Source organism: Octopus bimaculoides, chromosome 4 (genome assembly GCF_001194135.2).
Source record: "Octopus bimaculoides isolate UCB-OBI-ISO-001 chromosome 4, ASM119413v2, whole genome shotgun sequence".
NCBI lineage: Eukaryota > Metazoa > Mollusca > Cephalopoda > Octopoda > Octopodidae > Octopus > Octopus bimaculoides.
The window spans coordinates 10027875-10049986 of record NC_068984.1 but is presented as its reverse complement, the minus strand read 5'-3'; the positions used below and the strand labels follow the sequence as shown (position 1 = coordinate 10049986).

Here is a 22112-nt window from a genome sequence, read left to right as displayed (position 1 = left end):
ATATATATATATATATATATATATATACAGACAAACAGACATACACATGCACACACACATATACATACAGAGGATATTAAAGTTTGATGTATACAAGAAAGTCCAGCTTTGAACAAATGGTGTGTATAGAGTTTTTCTGGGAATTGCTTTTTGTGAAACAGGTACAGCAACATGAGTTGTGGTATTTAATAGTAATACACGTTTTGTAGTAGCCCTGGAGTACACAGCCAGTCAGCAATCTATATAGTTTGTCAGCCATAAACCTGCTTCATGCTGGGACTATCATTGTCCGTATTCAGAATCATCCAATTACCTTGATTAAAAAGAATTCTGTGTGAATTTGTGACCAAAATGGTATTAGTTATTAATTAAAACAGGATATTAACAACAACAACAACAAGAATAATAGTAATTATTATTGTTATTATTATTATTATTATTTTGATGAAAACTCACAACTTATTTTGCTGGGTATGATGGAAAGTGTCAGACTAAGGTGACACTTGTTTTACTGGTCATGCTTCAAGAACCCTGCGAAGAATTATTCCAGTTCCAAGCAATTCTGATTTTTGTAGGTGTTCTACCTTTGCATTTGTACCAATCTTTTGGAACCATGATGGTGGTCAGGTGCTGATGCTTCCAAGTGCTCCAATTCCTATTGGTACCACATACTATTGGTACTACTCTCCTCATTGACCACAACCTTCGTATTTCCCACTTCAAATCTTCATAGTTGTTCAGTTTTCCTTCTTCTTAATCTCTTAATAAAAGGAGACAACATATTATTATTATTATTAGTAGTAGTAGTAGTGTTATTATTTTAATATTATTAAGGTGACAGCATTGTTAAATCACCAGGCATAATGCTTAGTGGTATTTTATCTGTTTATGTTCTGATTCCAAATTCTGCCGAGGTTGACTTTGCCTTTCAGAGTTGATGAAGTCCTATGAAAAATTCTTGAGATTTGAGGAGACTTGTTAGCACCAAACCTCAAGGCAACATCCCTACTAATTAGTACATCGTGTTATAGTTTTAGTTTTAGTAATATAGGAAGAAGAATGCTTATAATGAGTTTATTGTATACAGGGCTGTAAATGATCTCTCCTCTCATTAAGAGATTAAGAAATAACTTGGCACCTATTATAACCAATATCAGCTAATACACAGTACCAAGTAATTAGTCTCCATCTTATTTATTGCTCTCATTTTAATTAGCTACATTTTCTTACCCAAAAAATAAATATTCATGTTTATTTGCCTTAAAATTTTGATTTAATCTTTGACTTATATGCCAACAAAAACAGGAAGAAAGAGTGAGAGAAAGTTATGGTGAAAGAGTACAGTAAGGTTCGCCACCACCCCCTGCCGGAGCCTCGTGAAGCTTTAGGTGTTTTTGCTCAATAAACACTTACAATGCCTGGTCTGGGAATCGAAACCGCGATCCTACGACCGTAAGTCCACTGTCCTAAACACTGGGTTATATATATATATGTGGTTATATTTTTTTGATAACATAATAGGTTAGATTGGATAATGTCTATATTACAATATTGCAATAACCAATAATATGTTGTGCATGTCTAGTAATATTACGATCTTAAAATTGAGAAAAGCTGTTCTAGATAGTTCTTCAGTTATAGAACTATTTTAATAGTTAACCAAATTTATTTCCTCATTAACATACATCAAGCTATATGTATGGCTATTAGTACATTCTGACTTGTTGTAATGTAACTATAAACCTTCATGTATAGTTGTATGCTGTCAACTTAATGTGACAGTCCCCTGAAGGGAATAATACTACTGTTGGTTAGACCTAGGAAGCTGCACCGCTTCCTGTTGGCCTTGACACATTTCCTGTGTCCTTATGTTTACAAAGAGATTTCCTGTGTGCTTATATTTACCAGGGGATGTGTCGGCCTTGACACAGGAAATGTCAAAGCCAACAGGAAGCAGTGCAGTTTCCTAGGTCTAACCAACAGTAGTATTATTCCCTTCATGAGACTGCCATATTAAGTTGACAGCATACAACTACTTCATCGTATTACTACTGCATAAATCTCTCTGAGAGATTTAGAAATCTATTATTTCTAAACCTTCATATATTTTGTCCTTATTAAAACTTATCTACAATTGAAGAGTATTATCGACCTAAGTCTACCATTCCATTTCCTTTTATGTTCTATTTGTTACCTCAGTATAGAAGTGATTGGTTCTACTTTTAATAGTCAACTAAATTTATTTTCTAGCTAACATATATCAGGATATGCAATGGATACTAATATATTCTGAACTTTCTAATGTAGAAACAGGTCAGTTCTGCTCAGTAACTTTACTGAGCCAGAATGTATGATATTTGAATGCTTCTATGATGGAATATGGATGTTGTGGTTATATGAAGAAAAGTATACACACATTCACACACGAAAAAAAGTATACACACATTTACAAACATGAAACAGTCAGCAAATATACTAATAAATTAGGTGTGGGGTTATTTTTTTCTCATACAATAAAAATTTTTTCTGGACTGTATTTAATGTGGTTGAAAGACCTATGTCAATGGTTCTCCACCATTTTTTTTCCCTGTGGAACCCTTCAAAATTTCTATTTTGCCCTACTGGCTGGCTCTCCATAGCTATTCACTGTATATAAAAAAAATCTTACTGTATTTTTCTAATTAAATATCATAAGGAATTGTATAAAAAAACATTAAATTATTTTGAACATTGTAGAGGTTTAACCAATTTATTGTACATACATTTTAACAGCAAAATCTTATCTGGACCCTGGTAGAGAACCACTGGTTTATGCAGTCTACAGCTCGTCCCTTTCTATAAGATGAACTGTAGACTTAGTCTTATTGGCCTTATGCATATTGGCTACACCTGTTATTATTTAGCACTCAGTTTTAATATATCCATGAGGTTTTAGTTATTCTGTGTATAATCAATTTACAATCTACATCATTAGCATAAAAATGTAACTGAGCAGACAACGCCGCCACGCAAGACATTAGGCTAACAGTTTAAGGGAAGATAATCCTCTTCAACTCTAAAACTTGTTTTGCCCTAATGAAAGCTATTAAGAATCAAACACCTTATATTTTAATGCCGATATGTTTGGTCGTCGAGACAATGCTATTTCGTAAATTAAGCTGGTTGTAAACTATACAATATTTTTCTATGCATTGAAGGTAATTTTAATGCACAAAGCCTCAGCTGCAAATATTTGAAATGCAAGTTATTTTATTTTATTTTATTTTATTCTCTAACACCTGCTCATGTTTATTTAAGCGTGTTTTTTTTTTATATTTAATCAATACAGCTCTACGTTATTAATATCATCATCATCATCGTCTTATGTATAGATATATATTTGTTTCTGTACTAGCAGACTTCAGATAAACTCACTTTAATACCAATTTCACTTACTGACCTATAACACCTCACTAGTGCCGCTAGTACATGGTCAAACCCGCCTGCTTGACCAATACCTTAATGAATATGACTCTGTTCCCTCTCTTATATTAGAATCTGCCAAAAATTGGAGAAGGACATCTTTTATGTCCTGAAGTGTACCAGATTTTTGAAATCCCAGACCTTTTATAAACAACTAATACCAACCTTGACAAGATTTGAAACCTAATAACTAAACTAAAATAATTTATACTTACTAACTTGTTAGTTCATACTAAACTATCTTGACTAGCCAGATAGAGAGAGAGAGAGAGACAGACAGACAGATAAGCAGGCAGACAAGTGGATATTTTCTTTCAGTGTCAAAATTATTTAATTTATAATTCATAATATTTTACAATGATGTAAGCATAATTCGAGAATGAGTATAAAACCATTTGAATAAAGAGGCAATTAAGGAATTGAATAAAAAGCTGAAACTAGCAAAAGATGATTAAACGAGTTATACAGAAAAACACACGACAAGGTGGTGTTGTTAGTGTAACCACATGAACAGGTTTGGTACTTTGGTTACAATATCTGTTTAATTTGGAGATGAAAGAAAAGTTCTTTCCAAATGCAAAATATATTGTGAAGAGAGCACGAAATTATTCATTTCATTATATTAATTAACAATGCCAACTTGTTACTTGTCTTTCTATATAACTTGGTTCTTCTGTTTTGAATGGAAAATGCTAATAATGAGTGTTGGTATTGACGATAACGAAATGATGATGATGATGACGAAATGGTGACGACGATGATGATGATTGTAAAAATCAGTCCTATTTTCCATGCAATTTAAATAATTCTTCACAAAGGTTCTCTATCATTTTTGGCAAATGACAAATTTTAGGGAATTTATTATTTAGATGACCCTGCTATTCAAACCAAAGCAAAATTTAACATAAAATCCTTTCTTCACTCTAGTCATATTTGAGGAAATTTTAAAATTCTTCATCTGTAAATGGAGTTTTCAATTACATTAATGAATATTTCAGAGTAGGTCACTGTGATATTGTCACAATAATAAACGAAATAAGATTTTCAAGTTGATAAACTGTATTAAAGAATAAACAAGAACATATAAAAGTAACTAAGAAAAGTCAAAAGATGTAAATATTTCGAGCTAGACTTTGAAAGAATTACTTATTTTATTTTCAGGATTTTTGTATCAATATATTTTATTTATTTTTTTAAAAAACAATAATTTACGTTTTCTTTAATTTCTTTAACAGGGGCAGACAACTGTTCAGTTTATTTTTTATCCCAGTTTTACGCCTTGGCCAACCGGACAAGGTAGTTTTTATATGTCCATTACTAGTTAATATTTCTCAACTGTTTTATAAACATTCTTTTTAATACCTCCACATCTTTAACCTTAAATATTAAATATCTATACCATTGTTTAAGCCTATATTGTATACGAAAGTCTCGGTTCGACTATTTTGACATAGGCGCAAATAACACACTGAGTTACTTCCCTTGATTTTTCTATCTTATTCTTTCCATTCTTTTGGAGATATAAATATTTCCATGCATATATTTTGCTAGGAATGCGAAAATGTTTAAATATTGTCTTTTTATTCCCCATAAATCTTTGATGTACTGATAATTTAAATTCTCTAATATAATCACTTAAACCTTTTGATATTTGAAATTAATCAAATTATATCCTGTAAATGAAAAGGGGAAAACAATTTCGAAATACATATATATATATATGTGTATATATATATATATGCCAACTATAACTATGTTATTATTTTTCTATATGATCATCAGTTAAAATAAAGAAATTCTTCATTGCTGAACAACAAAATTATTTCTATATTTTCTCCTCAATTATATAAGATATATAATTTTTTACTATCTATTCTTAATTTTGAAACGATTATAACAACATTTTAATAATTCTCAACTTTTGTCAAATTTATCGAGAAACTTAGTATCTTGTCAACAAACTTTGACTATCTTCAAGAGCTGGTTTGTCAAAAAATTTACTGCCTTTTTCAAGAATTCTGCTATTTATTTTGAGAACATGTCAAGAAACCTACTGCCATGCTCTAAAACTCCTGTTCTATCTAAAATCTTCATTGACGTTTTAATAAACCCATTTTCCAAGAAGCGAAAACAATCTTGTAGCTTCATAAGAATTTATAACTTACCATGTATCTTCATTTCCTGTCAGCAAGTTCCTTACCTTTGATCACAACTTTGTTAACCGTTTTAGTATTTTATTAATAATTCTTGTGTTCAGGATATCTGGTAGTGTGTTCATGACAATTCTATGAATTTGTGTGTTAAACATCTTAGGGAGCTTCTCTCAAGTGACTATATCTTGTCAATCTCTGAAAAGTATTGTTGATTTAATTCTGATAATTTAATCAAGGATAAGATAAACATGAATTTATTTGATTGTATTTTATTCAGTAAAAAAGCAACATCTCATGATGTATAATGGAAGTGTCTGTGTACAGTTTGAGGGCCATCTTGAGCTAATTGATATTTAAATCTTAAAAGGTGGTGAGCTGGCAGAAACGTTAGCACGCCGGGCGAAATGCTTAGCGGTATTTCGTCTGTCTTTACGTTCTGAGTTCAAATTTCGCCAAGGTCGACTTAGCCTCTCATCCTTTCAGGGTCAATAAATTAAGTACCAGTTACGCACTGGGGTTGATGTAATCGTCTTAATCCCTTTGTCTGTCCTTGTTTGTCTCCACTATGCTTAGCCCCTTGTGGGCAATAAAGAAATAAGAATCGTTAGCACGCCGGGCGAAATGCTTAGCAGTATTTTGTCTGTCTTTACGTTCTGAGTTCAAATTCCGCCGAGGTCGACTTTGGCTTTTATCCTTTCAGGGTCAATAAATTAAGTACCAACTGCATACTGGGGTTCAGCTAATCGACTAGCTCCCTTGCCCAAGAATTTTGGCCCTTGTGCCTAGAGTAGAAAAGAATATATTTTCATCCTACCTTATAAATTAGATTACATAGAATATCAAATTTAATTATACTAATTATCAAATTTAATTATACTTAATGATGATGATGTTGGGAGTGTGACATTAAAATAGAAAAATAGGATTTAAATGACGGCCCTTGAAAAATGATAATTTCAGATTTCTTTCTGGAAATGCTTATAGTTTCAAGACTTTAAAGCAAGCAATGTTATGTTTTTCCTGTTTCAGAATTAGAAAACATTGTATGGGTTTATTTTCAAGTAAAAAGTCTTCTTTTCTTGAATTCTATGTGATCTAGAACACATATATTTCTTAGCATTCAGAACACATATATCTCTAGAACATTCTCTCAAATGTAATATTTATTTATTTACATTCTTTCGAATTAATCATGGATTATCTCATAGCTTCAAGATTTTGATGTAAATTATGTTTTTAGCAAGACATTGTACGGTAGGTGTGAGAGGTCAGATCTGGCAGAACATAAAACAGGCTTGAATCAGCCAGCTTAAATGCTTTATAAAGAATTTATATCTAGATCATACTTAGTGCTCAAGAGAATGTTGGGATAAGGGTTTAAATTTTATCTTGCTCAAGGTGACCCCAAACTGTAAGTGGATACTATTGGCATATAGATATCATGGGATATTACATGTTCATTAAATAAAATACAATCACATTTCTTTCATTGTTGATTAAACTATGAATGATATATCAGAAACATTCTTGAAATTGGCAGCATGTAGTCACAGACTTTCATGTTATATCAATCAAAATACTTTGCTTTCCCCCATCTCTCTCTCTCTCTCTCTGTGAGAGAGGCTCCCTAGGCCCTTGAGCTTAAGAAGTCTCAATAAAAACCAAGTCTCCCTTAAATCATAACCTGTTGTCTGAAATGAGGAAGGAGACATTAGGTAATATATGCCTACAGACTGCTAAAAGAAAGGTGGTAGGGACAGGATTCGAATACTTCTGATCATCTGTTTAAACAACAAGTCTCTCTCTCTCCTTCTCCTCTCCATTTCTCTTCTCTTTCCCTTTCTATTCTCCTCTCTCTCACCTCTCCCCACTCTATGTCATTCTCCTCTCTGAGATCGTTGCATTTATAGTTATTGATAGGCTCAGAGATGGATGAAAAGCTTTTGGCCTACAAAGAATTGTCTGACAGTAATTTAAAATACCAAATAGACTCAACAGACTAATAAACTGCATTTATATAACATTTCTCTGTCGTTATTTAAACTGGGTGATAAATCCAGCGATATTTGATAATTATAAAAATAAATTTTCAATTTCTTCTGAAATCAAATTAGTAGTCTTTGAGCTCACTTTTTATGTAATATACTGCCATGTATAACTTGGTCTGAAACATCAGTACATCTTTGCCACATGTTTTATGATTACATGGAGGCACACACACACACACAGATGGACATTCCTGAACAGACACACAGATATATACATGTACACATATATTTTCCCTCTCATTTTAAATTGTCTAATCTATTTTCTTTATAAATGGAAAGAAAGGAACTTGTTGCTGTTTACAATTTATTTTGATCTGATTGCAAGCTCTGAATAAAAAAAAAAAGGGAAACATGTATCTTCCATCTCGCAATTGTCAAATTTAATAAGAAAAAGAAATGTATTTTTATTAGAGATAAATCTATACGATAACAATTGGTAAACAAAAGAGTTTCTTTTGTAAACAAAAATTATATTTATATTTTATTTTGTTTATACGACAAATAAACTGAGATCATTCACGTTTCATACTTGTCAATCTTTTAATCTCTTAACCCTTTAATTATGGCAGTTGTCAGTTAGTGATTTGCCAAAAGCATGCTGAGAGGAATGGAAGTCATTAAGAAATGATGCAGATTGTCATAACATTTGTTTTTAATGTATAAAAATTCAATTTTTAAATATTATAAATTTTCATATTACACTATTAATTCATATTACTAATTTTCATATTTTTTTAATTTTCCAACCAAGGTGATAATGCCCAAATATTAATTAATGTACCTAAAAAAAAAAAATAAGCAGTCAAAGGTTTGCATACATATACATGCATGTGTGTGTGTGTGTGTATGCATGTATGTGTATGTATGTATGTGTGTGTGTGTGTGTATATATATATATATATAGGAATACAAAAAATGGGACAAGAATGTAAAACATCCAGACAGATGATACAAAAAAGGGACAAGAAAAAACAAGGATGGGTCATTCGGAGCTTTCTTTCCTCAGTCAAGTTCCAGATTATCTTTGCAATTTTGGCTGGTTATACTCAAGATTGCTCCAATATGGCCAGCCCTAAGGAAAAACTAAGCTAAAAACACTAGATTCCTTGGAAGAAAGCAGCGAATGTATACAAAAACAAGGACGGAAAAAAAAAGGAGAAATGGTACACAAATACAAATGCAAATAACAGGACATAACAATAAGTGTCTTTCGACTAAGGAAGAATTAGACCAATGTTACTGGAAGAAAATTATATTTGTTAAACATTATTGGTTGGTATATTTCATTAAACATTTGAATACATTTTAAAGAATTTACTTTTTATTTGTGTAAAGAAAATTATAATGCTGATGCCTGGTTACAAAACGTTTCATATATATATATTTTCTTTCTGAAGAATGAAATCTTTATAATTAACCCTTTAGCATTCAAATTAGTCTATCAAATGTAATGCTTATGTATTCATGCTGTTTTGAACTAATCCTGCATCAATCACACACACACACACACACACTCACTCATAAGTAATCAATCAAAATTCAGGAAAAGTGATAATTAAAGTGTATTTATTCATATGGAATAAATACTTTTCCATCTCTCACTTCTGATTTTTAAATTATTTTTACGCTCCAGTTGCGTTTCTTGGATTTTCAGATGCGAAGTAACATTAACTTGCATTATAAACTTAAATTTAATTGCTATGCTACCTGATAGCCAGACACCAGCTGGAGTGCTTACTGTGAGTTACATTTGATTCTCTGAATCCATTTTTTTTCATTTGTGTGTGTGCGTGTGTGTGTAAATGAATCTAACAAAAAATAAATTTTTGAATTTGTAGCAAAAATTCTTCATAAAAAAATGAATTCATTGTACAAAAATTAATTTATTTTACATTTTTACTAAAATGTGCATTTGAACTAAGATATTTATGGTACAAATTTTGTATTTTGTAATTTTTATTAAAAAAGAATTATTCCCTCTCTCCTCCACATACTCCCCTCAGCAATATTAGAATACAAATTCTTAAAATTTAGAATTTGAAATTTAGAAGATGTTTTCCGAACTGTTTGCATTGTTTTCAATTTATTGACATAAAAAAACAAATACCTTTTTGATGAAATTAAAACCATTCAACTTATATTTATTCACTTTTTTTAACAAAATATATATTCATGATGTTAATATTAGGCGAGCTGGCAGAGTAGTTAGCACGCCAGGCAAATCGCTTATTTGTATTACGTCCATCTTTATATTCTGGGTTCAAATTCTACCAAAGTCGACTTTGCCTTTCATCCTTTTGGGGTCGATAAAATAAGTACCAGTTGAGCACTTCCCTTCTCTTCCCTTAAAATTGCTGGCCTTGTGCCAAAATTTGAAACCATTATTAGGTGTTAACCCTTTGCCTCTCCAAATTATTTTCACAAGTTTATCCTAAACGCCCAGGCTTGTTTCCCTTTTTTAGTTAACCCTTGTTTTCTACATTCTGAATAATAAAAGTTTTCCTTTCATAAGTTACTCTGATAGTTGAAAAAATACTGGGAATGTGTATCATATCTGATACCAGGGAAATATATCTTGAGTATCACATGCGATACACAGGACAGGCAATGGTTAAATACTAATCTTCAGAAATGCTTAGTGGTATTTTGTCTGCCGTTACGTTCTGAGTTCAAATTCCACCGAGGTCAACTTTGCCTTTCATCTTTTTGGGATTGATTAAATAAGTACCAGTTATGCACTGGGGTTGATGTAATCAACTTAATCTCTTTGTCTGTCCTTTGTCCCCTCTATGTTTAGCCCCTTGTGGGCAATAAAGAAATAAATATTAAGTTAATGAAGACTAGGTCACATGATACATTTGCCTTAGATTCTTAACCAGTAATATAAATAATTTAGGATAAAAGCCTATTCTAAGCTTTCTATTGACTCTATTGGGTCAAAATGAGTAGGAAAGTAAATTTTTAAAAAGGCCCACAAAAACAAACCACACCCAAGCAATATAAAATTGTATATGAATATAAATAAATCGTTATCATTAAAGAACTGAATTGCATCTCAACAAACCTAACGAAATTGTTTGCAGACATTATTCAGTATTGAAATTATAATTATTCTGCTCATTGAACCGTTTAACATTCAGATTAATCTGTCAAATGTAATGCTTATTTATTCACATTGTGTAGAATTAATCATGAATTATCTCAGAGCTTTGAGATTTCGATGGTGTGGTTGTTTGATTTTTAGAATGACATTGTAAGGTAGGTGCAAGAGGCGGGATCTGGCTGGTTCGAACATAAAGCAGGTAAAGTATTCAGGCTGGTTTAAATGCTAAAGGGTTAAAAAACATTGAGGCTGTGTATCATGTGTGATGTGTGAACTCCAGGGAAATATGTTCTGTGCATCACATGTGATACACAGGCAAAGGGTCGATATTGATGACAGTGGCAGAAATGTTAAGGGTGCCTGTGGCAGTGGTGGTGTTGATGCTGGTATTAATGATGTTAGAGTTTAAGGCAGTGAGTTGGCAGAACCGTTAGCACGCTGGATGGGATGCTTAATGGCGTTTCGCCCATTCCTAAATTCTGAGTTCAGATTCTGTCAAGGTTGACTTTGCTTTTCATTCTTTTGGGGTCAATAAAATAAGTACCAGTTGATCCACTTGCCCCTCCACCACCTCAAATTGCTGGCCTTGTGCCAAAATTTGAAACTATTATTGATGTGAGAGTTTCATGAAATCTAAGTAGAATCTAATGTTATGTTCGAAGAACGTTTTTCTTTGAAAATGGTACAGCCATGGTTATGTGGTTAAAATGTTTGTTTCCAAATCAAATGTTTTTAGGTAGAGTCATGGCTGGATCATGAACTTGCTTAATAAGGACTGACTTAGCATGGAAAAACTGATGTAAAAAAAGAGTTCTGCCTAAAATGTTATTCTTTCTGTTTTATGTTCAAACTGACCAGATCCAGACTCTCACACCAATCCTACAATATCATTCTAAAAATATATAATCACACGATTATCTCATGAGATAATGCATGATTAATTCAAGATATTGTAAATAGATAAGCATTACATTTGACAGAGCAGTCTGAATGTTAAAGGGTTGACCTCACTTCTTTTCATGGCATGAGTAATTAACTGTTTTACTAATTTTATTAATTGTCTTTTACCAACATAAATCCTCGTTAGTTTCTGCAGATTCTTGTATTTTCCTTAACCTGATCTACTCTGGTATATAAGTGTAATCAAGCAGTTTAATTACTTGGTCCATTATTTTGTACTTGTATTTTATTTCTCAACCATTCATCCATCCATCTTCTCCACCCACTGTTCCTGGAAGGGTTGCAGGGGTAGGGTCCTCAGGTGCCTTCTCCATAGGGTCCTGTCAGCAGCAACCATCATTACACTTTCTAACCGAATTACCAAGCATGACCAGCTGATACTGTAAATATTCTCCAACCATCTTGTTATTGGTCTACCCTTGTCTCTCCTGCTGATTAGCATGGCTTGAAGAATTTTCCTTGTGATTCTTTCCTGCAACATTCTAATCACAGGTCCTCAGTTCCAGAGCTGTGACCCCTCAATGCATAAGAAGTAGTTATTCATGTATGTCAGTGGATCTGGAAGGACACCAAAGTAATCACAATATGAGGTGAAAATCCTAAATTTTTTTTCTGAATGGGAGACAGGAGAGGGTGCTCTAATTATGAGGAATTGTCTCATTAAGCATCCCTAGTATACACTACATTTAGTGTCTGGAAAAAAAGATGTAAGGGAATTGTTGAGCCCAAGACGAAGAACAGTGTGGCTTCCACCCTGGATACAGCACAACCGATCTATTTTATTATTTTTTTAAGGAAATCAACCAAAAGAATTATGTATTTTCACAAGAACATTCTAATTTGGGGCAAAACCCCCAAATTTCATATAATGACTTTTTTATTATTCAGAAAGTAAACTTTAATGATAAGAATCTTATTAAGGACAAGCTTTTAATGTCAGTTCTTGACCTGGTACCCACCTTTCCACCCAAAGACACACCTTTATATGATCAGGGTGGTATTCATTGCATTTAGTTATTTTTTTATAAATGACATTTTTTCTGAAAACAGCTTTTTTCTTTTTTTGATAAAATCAATTGAATTGACAAGTTCAAAGTACATAAAAGAAATCGTACTCAATCATATACGTATACACACAAGCATGTATTCACACATACATAATCATTCTCACAGACATGTATACACATACACACACATACAATTCCATATCCTGACTATTATCATCTTTTTTTTTTTCTATTATAACCCCCTACTTCCTACAAAACGAAGTCATCCACCATGTTAGAAATAGCAGCCAAATCTGCCTCATATCAGTTACTTTGGACAAGGATATAGTTTTGGATAGACGAGCCTGGAAAAAAATTTTGTAGGATGGTCATTGTTGGAATGTCTTTTGATCATAAATCTATTTGATGAAGACTGATCTCAGACTTAAAACTCCACAACAACAGCAAGAACAACCTCTGCTTGGCCACTTTATACTATAAACATAGTTTTATTCTATGTCTGCTCTTTGTATCTCCCAACACTACTATAACAGACTCTGCTCCTATTAACTTATCAAGTAACAACACTTCCATTCCACCAGTCTCCCCTCACCACTTCTGTTTTCCTCAAGAACAACAGTTTTTAACCTGGAAGAAATCACCACCGCCATAGGGTGGGGATGGGGTAAAATTTGGGGATTTCAGCATGGAACCGGAATCCCACTTTTTTATGGTCCCGATTCTAGGTCGACATAATTTCACTTCCCTAACCCCTTTGGTTGTCTTTGAGAAAAATGTCCCCTTTTTTCGCATCATTTCTTTCCCTTGAAAGATAGACACTTTGTGCCTAGTCAAATATTATCAGATTTTTATGGGAAAATACCTTGTGGTGTTATAATCCTATCCTTTTATCTTTTTGTTTCCTTCTTTTACTTGTTTTAGTCATTAATCTGTGGCCACGCTGGGACAGCGCCTTGAGAAATTTTAGTCAAACAAATCAACCCCAGTATATATATTTCTGAAGCCTGCTGCTTATTCTATTGGTCTCTTTTGCCAAACCGCTAAGTTACAGGGATGTAAACACACCTACACCGGTTGGTGAGGGACACACACACACATATATGATGGGCTTCTTTCAGTTTCCATCTACTAAATCTACTCACAATTCTTTGGTCAGCACAAGGCTATTGTAGAAGACACTTGCCCAAGGTGCCACATGGGACTGAACCCAGAACCATGTGATTGGGAAGCAAGTTTCTTACCACTCAGTTACACCTGCATCTTTTTACATTCCGCATTCAAATCCTGTCTCTTGTCCTTCTGGGCTTGATAAAATAAAGTACCAGTACTTGATGTACTCACCCAAGTACTGATTAACCCCTTTCCTCAAATTTCAGAGCGCGTGTTTCAGTAGAAACTCTAATTCATCAAACAAATATTTATCAGCATTATTTCCAATTCTTTATTGTACTGTGTTCAAATCCTGCCGTGGTAAACTTAGCCTTTGATTTTTTTTTTTTTTTTAGGCAGGGAGGGGTTTCGATAAATTAAGTATCAGTCAAGTACTGGGGTTGATGTAATCGACTAACTCCTTTCCCTAAAATTACAGGCCTTGTGCCAAAACTTGAAACTTATTATTATTATTATTATTATTATTGGTGGTGGTTTAAGCAATACTATATTTAGATAATAACACGAAATAATTTGAAAAAAAAAACATTTTTAAAAATTATAATATTAATTAATAAACAATAAATAATGAATACAGAATTATTCTTATTATTGTTTTTAAGGCGGTGAGCTGGCAGAAACGTTAGCATGCTGTCTTTACGTTCTGAGTTCAAGTTCCGCCAAAGTCGACTTTGCCTTTCATCCTTTCGGGGTTGATAAATTAAGTACCAGTTACACACTAGGAGCGATGTAATTGACTCGTTCCCTCCCCACAAATTTCAGGCCTTGTGTCTATAGTAGAAAGGATTATTATTATTATTATTATTATTGGTGGTTAAAGTAATATCATCTTAAGATAATCACACGAAATAGTTTGAAAAAAAAAAAAAAGAAAAAATTACAATATTAATTAATAAATAATGACTACAGAATTATTATTATTATTATTGAAGGTGGTGAGCTGGCAGAATCGTTAGCATGCCGAGCAAAATATTTAGCGGCATTTTGTCCGTCTTTACATTCTGGGTTCAAATTCCACCAAGGTTGACTTCGCTCTTCATCCTTTCAGGGGGTAGGTTGGTCAATAAATTAAGTACCGGTTATGTACAGGGGTCAATGCAATCGGATAGCACTCTCCCTCAAAATTTCAGGCCTCGTGCCTTTAGTAGAAAGGATTATTATTATTATTATTATTAGTGAAACTAGCAGAATCATTGGAGTTATCAAGAAAAAATGCCTTACAGTATTTGCGTTGGTAGTTTCCATTTTAAGTTCAAATCCCACCAAGGTCAGCTATGCATTTCAATAAAATACCAGTCATGTAGTGAGGTTTATATAATGAGCTTGCCCCTCCTTTCAACGTTGCTGCCTTGTGCTTATAATAGAAAGAATCATCATTATTATTATTATCATTATTATTAATATCATTATTATTATTATTATTATTATTATTATAATTATCAGATGCTTTATTGCAGTGAAGTGGGCTTGTAATCAGTTTGAATCCCCAGCTGGAAATGTGTCACTTCCCTAATGGTTAAATGTAAAATCCTTATTGTTGTAATTGAGTTATTTGGTATGAATTTCCCAGGAGTTACAAAAGTCCACAGACATGTTTCTGTTTTCTTCCATTTTTCCAAAGTGCTTCGTTTTAGTTGCTAAAAAATCCCTGGAGGAAAACCTTTCAACGTCACACATATTCTCATCTTTTTATATTTGATATTCCATGTCTCAGTAAGCAACCATGTATATTTATTTATGTGTTCTATGGTGATATTGAAAATATATGAATAAATGAATATGTGTGTATTTCGAGTCTTTGTTCTTATTTTTTTATCTTATTTAAAAAAAATTTTTTTTGTTTCGGTCATTTGATTGTGGCTATGCTGGAGCACCGAATTCAGTCGAACAAATCGACCCCAGGACTTATTCTTTGTAAGCCTAGTACTTATTCTATCGGTCTCTTGTGCCGAACCGCTAAGTTATCGGTTGTCAATCAATATTGGGGGGTACAAACACAGACACAAATATATATATATATATATATATACATACATAAATATATATATATATATACATACATAAATATATATATATATATACATACACAAATATATATATACATACATACATAAATATATATATATGACAGGTTTCTTTCAGTTTCCATCTACCAAATCCACTCACAAGGCTTTGATCGGCCTGGGGCTATAGTAGAAGACACTTCCAGGGCCAGCTTTTAGGGTCGGGTTCATTCGACAACATGTTCGGCGCATTTCGAAGAAGCTTTCACTCGTTTCATAAGACCGACTAACCAGTGCTTGACCGCTGTTAGCACAAAACCCTTCTCCACTTTGGCTTACAAAGTTATCATTAAGAAAGAGCTTCTGTGTCCTCGCTTTACATACTAGAAATAACAGTCAAATTCATTCAGTAGGCCGATGTAGGGCAAGGATCAAAAATTCAACACCGTACCCGCCAAAAGTGAACGATTTTCCAAAACATCCAGATAAAGTAAAAGATGGTCACATTCATAAAAATGCTGTTACGGTCACATGAAATAAAGAGTTCTGTTATTTGGACACGTTCCTGCATCATATACAATTGCGAAATTTAGAGCATTTCGATTTTGTGTAAATATTTTGAAATGATTTAGAAGATCAAGGACAGAACTCGTTACTTTTTGCAGAGCTTCTGAGATTTTACAGGAAAAAGAAATATATCTTCAGACCAAAAACCTGGCTCGAATGCTTCCAACAGAATGGACTCCACAAAACAGGAACGACAAGTCAAATACAATGACCCTAGCACTTGACTGGTACTTTATTTCATCGACCCTCAAAGGCTGGAAGTTAAAGTTGACCTTGGCGGAATTTGAACTGAGAACATAAAGAGCTGGAAGAAATGCCACTATGCATTTTATCCGGTGGACTAACAATTCTATCAAGTTGCCACTTTCGTACATTCAAGTTATTAAAATAAATACGTTTTAATATTTAAATCGTTGAAGGTGGCGAGCTGGCAGAAACGTTAGCATGCCAGGCGAAGCGCTTAGCGGTATTTCGTCTGTCTTTATGTTCTGAGTTCAAATTCCACCAGGGTCGACTTTACCTTTCATCCTTTCGGGGGTCGATAAATTAAGTACCAGTTACGCACTGAGGATCGATGTAATCGACTTAATCTCTTTGTTTGTGCCCTCTATGTTTAGCCCCTTGTGGGCAATGAAGAAATAAGAGACAAGGAAGAAAGAGTGAGAGAAAGTTGTGGAGAAAGAGTACAGCAGGATCCCCCCCCACTGCCGGTGCCTCGTGGAGCTTTAGGTGTTTTCGCTCAATAAACACTCACAACGTCCGGTCTGGGAATCGAAACCGCTATCCTCCGACCGCGAGTCCGCTGCCCTAACCATTGCGCCTTCACACACCAACGCGACATCACAAACGTTGTATATAATCGTAATACTATATCAAAAGAAAAACAGTAGACAATACACACCACAAAATATTCAAAAGGAGAGCTGCGATAAATAAAAATCAATACAGGGGAAAATTGAAGTGCTTTTAATAGTCATTTGGAAAATATATTACAAACGAAATAAGAATTTAAATTCAGAACGATGTTATAAACAAAATTAGGTTGATTGATTTTTCACTTGTGGAAGTGTCGTGCTTAGGATCTAGTACAAAAATATAAATCAAATTATATTTTTGAACTCATTATTATACAAATAACTTCAAATAGATGTGTATCTCATTCACAAGAGTGTTTTCAATGGTAAAGTTTCTCCTAGCAACTTTTACGGTTGAAGTTTTTGATTACAAGTGATTCTGAACTTTCACTCTGTTATTTATCAAGATGGCTTCTCATAGTTCTGCCAGGGATAAATATTTGTTCTTCGAAACCAGCCAGGGGAACGTGTTAGAAATAGCAACTAAATCTCTCTCAAATCATGCCCAACCGTCTTGAAAGAGAATGTATAGTGTAATAACACTTTGGCACAAGGACAGATAATTTCGGGGGAGGTGGTAAGTCGATTACAAATACCCCAGGGTTCAACTGGTACCTAGTCTTTCGACCTGGAAAGGATGAAAGAAAAAGTCAAACTAGGCGGAGTTTGAACTCAGAACGCGAAGACGGACGAAATACCGCTAATCATTTTGTCCGGCATGCTATCGATTCTGTCAGCAAGCCGTCTTTTGCATTGGGTAATATTACATATTTAAGCAAGGTAGGTGAGTTGGCAGAATCGTTAACATGAAGGGGAAAATGCTTAGTGGCATTTCGTCCGTCTTTGCGTTCTGAGTTCAAATTCGGCCGAGGTTGTTTTTTGCCTGTCATCCTTTCGGGCTCGATAAGTACCAGTTGAGTAGTGGGGGTCGATGTAATCGACTTACTCCCTCCCACGAAACTGATGGCCTTGTGCCAAAATTTGAAAACAATATTACATACCTAAGCCCTTCGCTTCCTATGGAGCAGAGACCATCCACGGGTTTTCTTGACCCTGGGTTGTCTTTTCTGTTTCTTTCCAGTTAGTTCTCTACTTTTCCCACCATTTCAGCTTTTACTCAGAATCCTGCATCCACTTACTTTTAGGGTGTCCTCTCTTCTGCTTCTGTTGCGTGTTCAACACCGGAGCCTGACGTGAAATTCAAGATGTCCTTTCAGATTCTGCAGCATGAGGGAAGGCCTTCCTCTGCCACGCCTTTGTAGTGACCCCTGGTGGTCAAGCAGGAAAGCAAAACGAAAAAGGGATCTAACGAGAGTAATCTCTCTCGACCTTCTCCAAAACTCTCGGATATTCTAGAAGCTTTCAATTGATTTCTGGCTGACGTGGAAGTCAGGGACTTCTGGTTCATCCCTTATATAAAGCGAACGCAATTCTAATTTCGTGCTCCTTTCGTCTGTCGGTTCCTAGACGTACACATTGAGCCATGCCACTCGCACACACAACCGCACGCGCACATATTCGCCTTATTTGCTTTTGAGACATATGGTTGTAAAGTATGTTCTTGTAATATGTTACAAGCCTTTTCTTTCAGACCATTTTTATATGTTAACACATTACATCTAGTAATAAATATGTTATGACCTATTATGAACGTCTCACAAGTTATTTTCCTTGTCGTTTTACGTCCCAGATGGTAACCCCTCTTTCTCGCATGCAATTGTAAAATTGTAGGTTGTCACATACTGACATCACTACATCTTGTTTGGTTCTAAATTGTCAACGATACTTCTGTAACTTCGTGCTTTTCTAGGTAGGTTTGTCTGTCCTTCGCAAACCCATTTTAACTTCTGGGAAGAGGTCGTCCATATTAGTCTGGCCTTTATCTTTTGACCTGTCCAGTATGGGAGGCCCTACCAGAAGCTAGCGTTGTGCTGGCACAGCTCTCAGGGTTATTGAGACATATAAGCCATCACACTGCCATAAAAGACTGAGCTTTTTGTTGTATTGGATAAATATGATTCTTGGTAATAATATGGTTATCCTGTCGAGTAACGTTTCGCCAGAAATACTTCGGAAGAATCCCATCCGACCGCAAATATTCGCAATCGTAGACCGTGACAACGATAAAACCTTTTGGCATTGAATCAGTTGCGCTGTTTACGAAACTTGATGAATGACTGCAAAATATATCGCATCTATGATTAGAATAAGTGTTGGTTTCAAATTTTGGCACAATACCAGCAATTTTTGGGAGGAGTAAGTCGATTACGTCGACCCCAGTGCTCAACTGGTACTTATTTTATTGATCTCGAGAGAATGAAAGGCCAAGTCAACATTGGTGGAATTTAAACTCAGAACGTAAAGACGGACGAAACGCTGCTAAGCATTTTGTCCAGCGCGGTAACGACTCTACCATCTCGCCACCTTGATTAGAGTAAATATTCTTTTCTACCCTAGGACAAGGTCCGAAATTTTTGGGGGAGCGGGACCAGTCGATTAGATCGACCCCAGTACGCAACTGGTACTTAATTTATCGACCCCGAAAGGATGAAAGGCAAAGTCGACCTCGGTGGAATTTGAACTCAGAACGTAGCGGCAGACGAAATACCGCTAAGCATTTAGCTCAGCGTGCTAACGTTTCTTATTTCTTTATTGCTCACAAGGGGCTAAACATAGAGGGAACAAACAAGGACAGACAAAGAGATTAAGCCGATTACATCGACCCCTGTACACAACTGGAAGTTAATTTATCGACCCCGAAAGGATAAAAGCCAAAGTCGACCTCGTCGATTTGAACTCAGAACGTAAAGACAGACGAAATACCGCTAAGCATTTCGCCCGGCGTGCTAACGATTCTGCCATCTCGGCGCCTTGATTAGAATAAATATTGCACATTAAGATAGCTATGCAGGCTTTAGAAATAGTTATTTGGCATTTTCAGTTCTTTAAATATCAACTTTACATTGCTTAGAACATCAAATTGTTTATATTTCATTGTTTAACGTCGTTCATTGTTTAACATCTTTCATTGCTTAACATCTTTCATTGTTTAATGTCTTTCATTGTTTAAAGTATCACATTGTTTAAATAATGGCATTTAAAGTAGAATTCTATTTAAATTAAAGCATTGTTTAAAGTTTCAAATTATTTAAAGCGTGACATTACTAGAGTATTAAATTGTTAACAGAATCACATAAACACACACACACACACACGCACACACATAATATTTGAAGTGTCAATAACCTCAATACGCCCCTAATGATAAGTGAAACAGAACAACTGTTGCTCCGTGGCCAAGTCCACCTCATAAATATCTGTTGTGGTCACCGCCAAAATCTATAAACTGGATAGTGAAAACAGCGCAACATGCCTAGACTTTTACATTGTCAATAACTAACTAATCGACACTCAGTCGATTGCGACGAGGGTTCCACTTGATCCGATCAACGAAACAGTCTGCTCTTGAAATTAACGTGCAAGTGGCTGAGTACTGGTTTCCTGTAATTCTAGGGGTTCTGCAAAAGGTTCCTAGGGGTTCTGTATAAGGTTCCTAGGGGTTCCGTAAAAGGTTCCTAAGGGTTCCGCGAGAAAGAGTGAGGTAAGCTAATGATAATTTCATGATCGTAATATTACTATACAAGCACGTTATTTGTACTCTTAGCGTAGTTTTTAGGGAGATTCAACATGAGACAGAATGTAACAAGACTGACTGCCTGAATTGCATGTACAGCTCATTTTTGGCAGCTGAGTCAACTGGAACAACGTGAAATAAATCTTGCTGAAGGACACAATGCAACGCCGGGAATCGAACACATGACTTTACGATCATGGGCCAAACATCCTAACCGCTAATCCACGCGCCTTCACTCCATACGACAAATTACTTCGTGTCAGACGGCAGTAAAGTCGTCAACTAGATGGAGGCGTATGTGCGTCTGGAAAAAAGGAGCAGCGGGTATCATTCTGTCCTCCGATAACCCTAGAGCCATAGATGTTGCTCCAGCAGGGCTGAAAGGAGACACGCAACAACAATAACAGTACCACAGTATGGACGAATGGTTAATAAGTTCAAGTCGTAACTACGAAACCCAGGTCGACCCGAGGCTGTAAAAATGATGTTTGCTCAAGATTGCGGATCTTTGGATCTACCTGTATTCTTTGAGTGTAATTGGATTGGTGGAAACTGTGTAGAAGCCTGTTGAATGAAGTATGCGTGTGATCCAAAGGTACAACCTTGTCTCGCACAATTATATCGTTACCGTGGATGACATCAGGTAGCCCAAGCGGTGAAGATGCTTTAATAGGTATACTAATAGACATATACCCAAAGTCCAATTGATGGGAGAGTCCATTGTACCTGATGGGGCCATTATCATCATCATCATCACCATTGAAAACTCATTATGTTCCATGCTGGAATGGTTTGGTGACATCCTGTAATAATATGCACAAATAGGTGTAGGAGTGGCTGTGTGGTAAGTAGCTTGCTTACGAGCCACATGGTTCTGGGTTCAGTCCCACTGCGTGGCACCTTGGGAAAGTATCTTCTACTATAGCCTCGGGCCGACCAAAGCCTTGTGAGTGGATTTGGTAGAGGGAAACTGAAAGAAGCCCGTCGTATATATGTATATATATTTATGTGTGTGTATATGTTTGTGTGTCTGTGTTTGTCCCTCCACCATCGCTTGACAACCGATGCTGGTGTGTTTATGTCCTCGTAACTTAGTGGTTCGGCAAAAGAGACCGATAGAATAAGTACTAGGCTTCCAAAGAATAAGTCCT

The 22112-nt window shown here is 35.0% G+C and overlaps 1 protein-coding gene across 2 annotated transcripts in view; it reads left to right on the top strand.

Annotated features, from left to right (window-relative positions):
• The window catches only part of LOC106875048 (dual specificity protein phosphatase 3), a 92747-nt gene extending 77056 nt beyond the window's left edge, over positions 1-15691 (top strand). For both annotated transcript variants that reach the window (XM_014923010.2, XM_014923009.2), the window contains one exon: positions 4698-15691. The gene's annotated coding sequence lies outside the window, so the exon portion shown is untranslated. The remainder of the gene's footprint in view (positions 1-4697) is intronic.
• Positions 15692-22112: the final 6421 nt, after the last annotated feature.